Genomic DNA, 6,055 nt, shown 5'->3' with positions numbered 1-6,055 from the left:
TATTTTGAATTTGAAATATTTTGAATCCCTAATGAATCGGTTTGACTAAGCTAATAGTCCCTGGCAACCATCACTTCAAAAAGAGTCCTCGACTTCGTGGTCAAAAGCATCATTTGCCGATTCGGGCTGCCAAAGAAGATCATATCAGATAATGGAACGCAGTTCGACAGCGACCTCTTCACCGAGTTATATGAGAGGCACGACATTGTAAAAAGCTTCTCCTCCGTGGCCTATCCCCAGGCGAATGGGCAGGTCGAGGTTGTCAATAAAATGCTAAAGGCAAGCCTTAAGAAAAGACTTGACGAAGCTAAGGGAGTTTGGCCAGAACAGCTCCCCCAAGTACTGTGGGCATACTGGACCTCACATCGAACGCCGACGGGTCATACTCCTTTCTCCTTGGCTTTCGGGAGTGAGGCAGTCCTTCCTGTCGAAGTAAAGGTAGCCTCACTTAGAGTCTAGGCATTTGACCAGGACTGCAATCACGAATTGCTCTGCGTGTCCCTTGACCTGATTGATGAAAGACGAGAAGATTCACAGCTACAGCTCGCGCATTATCAGCAAAAGATCACTCGTTATTTCAACTCAAAGGTCAGAAAACGCGCCTTAGGCATTGGCAACCTGGTCCTCAGAAGAGTCTTCTTGGCCAGTAAGGATCCCAAAGATAGAGTATTGGGGCCGAACTGGGAAGGGCCCTACTGAATAACCGAGGTCATAAAAGAAGGAACCTACAAGTTAGCTCGACTTAATGGAGAAGCAGTCCCATAAACATGGAACGCTATCCATTTGAAGAAATATTATCAATGATACCTTTGTAAGGCTTAATCAGAAAGGCCATCTTTTGTTTATTAAGTAATGAGAATTAAATATTTTTTCACTATTCTGTATATTTGTGGATGTAATGTCAAGTAACCATGAAAGACCCTTTCCTAATTACTTGGGGGGCATATGTCCTGGACATAACCAGGTCATCTTAAAGACTTAGAAGTTAATTCAAATTGATTGATCGATGTTTTTCTTAAAAAGCACGAGATATCGATAAAGGATTAACGCAAACTAAGTTATATCCTGGATATAACCAGGCCGTCCTAAAAACTTAGAAGTTAATTCAAATTGATTGATCAATTTTTTTCTTAAAGAGCACGAGATATCAATAAAGGATTAACTCGAACTAAGTTTTCAAAATTAATTTCCTGGATTCAACCAGGTCCTAAAACTTAGAAGTTAATTCAAATTGATTGATCGATGTTTTTCTTAAAGAGCACGAGATATCAATAAAGGATTAACCCGAACTAAGTTTTCAAAATTAATGTCCTGGATTCAACCAGGTCCTAAAACTTAGAAGTTAATTCAAATTGATTGATCGATGTTTTTCTTAAAAAGCACGAGATATCGATAAAAAAATTAACGCGAACTAAGTTTTTAAATTAATGTCCTGGATACAACCAGGACTTGTCTTAGAAGTTGGTTCAAAGTTGATTAGCATGTTTTTTCCTAGAAAAGCATAAGATGCCAATCGCAACACCAACAAAAACTAAGATTATTGCAAAATGCATAGAAGAGAAACAAGATAGAGGCAAAAATATGTAAATCAATTAAAATAAAGTTGAAGAAATCAATTGTCTCGTGGTCAGAAAACCTCATAATATAAAGTTACAAAAAAAAATGTAAAGGATAAAAAGAAAAAGAAAAGTCCTATGCCCTGCCAAGCCGCTCTGATGAGGTTGTCCCCTCGCCATCCTGCTCGGTGGCAGTGGAAGTCTCCCCGGTCTCGGAGGGCGCCTCTTGTTGAAGGCGAGCCTTGAACTTCTCCAAGAAGGACTCCCATGTGTCTGGCCCCAGAAAGGAGAAGTCACCTTCCGGGTTGAAGACCCAGCAGTGGTACAGCATAGCCTCCATGGAGGAGCCAGAAGTTGCCCTCTCTGCCGCTAGGGCAGCCTTGGCCTCTTCGGCCTCAACCTTCGCGGCATCCAGTGCGGCCCGGGCAGCCTTGGCCTCCTCGAGCTTGATCTTCGCAGTGGCTAGGGTGGCCTTGGTGGCATCAGCCTCCTGCAGCTTGGTCTGGGATGCCTCTAGCTGGGCCTGGGCGACCCTCTCGTTTTCTCGAGCAGTTCCCACGGCCGCCTTGGTGTCCCTTTCCTGTTGTTGAGCCGTCGTGAGAGTGACTTGAGCAGCCTGGTGCTCGCCCCTGATCTCCTCGATCCTGGCCCGGGACTGAGATATGCTCCTGTGGAGAGCCAGAGCCCTCTGCAAGATCAAAAGATAATAAGGCAAGTGCCTTAGGAAAAATAATAATACAAAAAAACAGGGAGTACCAGTGGCAAGGCCAACTTACCGTGAGGGTCATCCCCAATGAAGACTCCACATTCTCGGGACTCCTTGTCTCGATCTCCCACAAATCCCTCGAGGTGGCATTATAACAATGGTCCACCATGTAGGTTGCGGTCTCGTAGACCGTGCCCCTGAAGACATCGGGGATTTTCTCCAAGGGTCGGGTGTTGACCGGGATGCGCACCTCGGGGTTCGTAGTTGATAAGGTCCCGGTGGGCACCTCTGGTTCCCAAATAGAGACGGGAGCTCACAGAGGAGGCGGGGGCATCTTCTCCATCGCAGGAGGGGGCGGAGGCACTTTCTCCTGAGCAGCCGAGGCTTGGTTTTTCCCTTTCGCAGGAGACTTGGAGGTAGTCCCGATGGCTTTCTTCGCCATCCGAAGCCTCTTCATCATGGGCTCGGAAGCCCCAGAGGAAGGGTTTCCCCCAGGGAACATAGCTCGCAAATCATTGTTCCCGGGCTGCGACATCTCTTCTGTTGAAACAGACAGCAAAGCATTAATATACATGTAAAAACATTTGTGAAAAACAACAAAAGAAAAGAAAGTAGATCTTAAGTATGTATTGAGCGGGGTCCTGCCCTCCGAGCTAGAGGAGCAATCTATGGTCACGACCTCCGGCCCCGGAGCTTCAGCAGGGGAGTCTAGGATAACGACTTCACGGGACTGGACTCTTCTACTTACTGCCTAAGACCCGGAGCTACTACACCCTCCAGGAGGGAGGGCCACGACCTAAGATTGGTCCCATACTCCTCGAATAAGGCTGACCTAAAGGCCAAGGTATTATCTACAACTATTGTACCCCTAGGGCGGCTCATGTCATAACATAGCACGAGCTGGTCGACGCATTAGAGTAGGGTGATGTCGCGATCTGGGTCATTTTGGTGGCGATGAACGGGTTGGCTGGGGTTAAACCTAGCAAGCCGTAGGTCGACAATGGCCCTATCTAAACCCCTAAACAGATAAGGATTACCTTTGCCGGCGGCTGCCCCGGACTGGGACCTCTCCACGTTTACTTCTTGGGCGACCTCCAAAGCCCGCTTCTGCCGCTCGAGGGTGACTGACTTGGCCATCCTCGCAAAAATAGCTGCATGACAGTTTCTAAGTCAGGAACGAATAAAAAGAGACTAGTCAGCAATCAACTTACGAGCTGAGGGTAGAAGGTACTTATGAGGATGGTTGAAGTAATGGTGCTCGCGGTTGCGAAACCCTTTTGACATAAAGAACTGGTCCTTAAAGTAATTGGGGTGGCTGGGAAGCTTGATGACCGCAGCCGAATTTGGATAACGGGTCAGGTAGTAGAACCCGTCGCCTCGCCTCTGCTGCTTCGGGCTGGCTTTGAGGCAGAAGAAGTAGAGGATGTCCGTCGGCGTGGGGACCTCCTATTCCTGCTTCAGGAATAGATACTTCAACCTCGGTAACAAACGATATGAGTTAGGGGGGAGCTGGAAGGGAGCCAACTTCACGTAATTTAAAAAATCCGCAAAGTACTAGTCCAGTGGGAGGAAGGCCCCCGCCTTGAGATGCTCGTCGCTCCAGGCGACGTACTCCTCATCAAGCGGTGCATAGCTCTACTTGCCTTCAAGGGGAGGTCGGGCATCCAAGGCGCCCCTCCCTTTCTCAATATTATGGGAAAGCAAGATTTTGTTGACTTTCCCTTGGGTGGTGACCTTCGAGGCAATCCTCTCGGCCTCGAAAAATGCGTCAGGCCCCACCTCGACCTCCTTCTCCACGGTTTGCTGAAGTTGGGAATCGGGGAGTCCATGGCCACCTCCTTTCCTTTGTTGGTTTGCTGCGAAGACGAGCTGCCAGCACTCTTTTTGGGTGCGCTCTTCTTATGTCCCATCTGGTCGCCTAACGAACAAAGAAGAAAATTTAGAAAAGGCGACCTAAGTATAAGAAAGAATCTAGCATGAAGTGTTTCCTTTACACGGGCTGAGGTAATCTCAGCCCGTGGAGAGTGAGATCACGCGATTCTGTGAACACGCGCCTGTGCTCCCAACGGGTCCCCAATTACTCGGAATCCGTGTGTTAGGAAGGTTAGAGTAAAAGTTTCCCTTGGAAGGAAAGTTTCAGTAGGCAACAGTAGGAAAAACCACCTATGAAGCGTGTCCCCTAAGCTACCCAGTTTTTTCACCCTAAGAACTAGCTATTCCAAATAGGCATAAAAAAATTTACCCAGAAAATCACCCCAGAAAGTATATCCTGTTAGTCATGCTCCTAAATGGTTTTTCCTACTGTCGATGCCCCTAGGATAAAAACCTACGCATAAAATACCAGCAAAAAACAAGCAACCTACTGCATGCGATTAAAGAGAAAGTTTACCTAAGCAACAGCGAAGGAAAACATTTAAAACATGCACAAACGGAGGACTTACAGAAATGATTTGCTGTGGTGAGACTGAAAGGGTCGTCTGGGTTGAAATCCTATTGGGATCGCTGGTACCGGAGTCTCGAAGGAGCTCTCATGTCTGAATTTCTGGAACGCTGGGAACAGTAGCCGGAAGAAAGGAAGAATTTTGAGACTAAGAAGAAAGAAGAAGATGAGAAAATGAGAAAATTTTCAAATGAACGGGTAGCCCATGAGAAAGGTGGCCAACCCTTTTATATACGTAAAAGGCCAAAGGAGGAGGGTCGTTGGATCGCCTTGATGTAGGATACGAGGATCACTACTCGAAAGACGAAACGACGATCGAACATAGGCTAGGCCATTTAATGCAGTTCTCGAAAGACGGACAGTCACCAAGCACGATGCTCCACGTATTCGATACCAGCGTAATGGGCGGAATGTAAAGAGTCCACAAAGAAGCGTAAAGGCCCCCACTGTGGCCCCAGGTGACATCGTGTGCCACGAGTAAGGGCATGGGGGGCAAATGTACGCCCTAAATATCCATGGGCTATTAGCGAGCTGAGAAAGGGCATAATTATATCAGCCACGTGGATGCCACGTACCCGGAGCTGCTGTTACCAGGTCTTACCTCTTTAGCTCGAGGTAACCAAAGGCTTAATGAGATTACTGAGTCGGGTCAGAAGTATGGACACCACGAGCTGAGAGTACATCAAGCTCAAGGTGCGAGCTTGAGTTGGCACCTCTGACCCCTTATAAAGTCAACCACGCAATGTAAACGTGCATATATCAGACATCGCTTGTCTGATCCATACCCGAATTCTCAGACACGTAGCATAAACGTGTGTGTTCAGGCACCCACGACTGGGTTAGGCCGTGCGGCCCATTATCCCCCTTACCTATTGATTAGACCACACTTCGTTGTCGGGTTTTAGGAATTAATCATGAATGTCACAGAAGTGACATGATGGGTAAGAAGGTCACGAGATGACCTCCCTTGCCGACCCCCAGGTGCCCTCTCCCTATAAATATGGAGACCCTGGGAGTTGCAAGGGGTTGGATTCGATTGTGTAAAGAAATACCCTGTAAAAGAATATCATAAAGGTATCAATAATATTGGCTGGTGGACTAGAAGGATTTTAACCTTTGAACCACCTAAAAAAGTATTCGTGTTATCATTTTACTTTGAGATCATTCATCTATTACGGTTCATTATTTAGCACTAATCCCACTCTTTATTCTATTAATTATCTATTGCCGAAGAACCGCGTCAATAGTTATAGATTTATTTTTTAAATTTTAATATTTTCTATTTAAGTTGGACTTATCAAAAAATAAAAATATTCATTCTAAAGAAGACAAAATTATTCGCTCTAAAGAAAA

Source organism: Humulus lupulus, chromosome 6 (assembly GCF_963169125.1).
Source record: "Humulus lupulus chromosome 6, drHumLupu1.1, whole genome shotgun sequence".
In the NCBI taxonomy this organism is placed as follows: Eukaryota; Viridiplantae; Streptophyta; class Magnoliopsida; order Rosales; family Cannabaceae; genus Humulus; species Humulus lupulus.
This window is presented reverse-complemented; position numbering follows the sequence as displayed.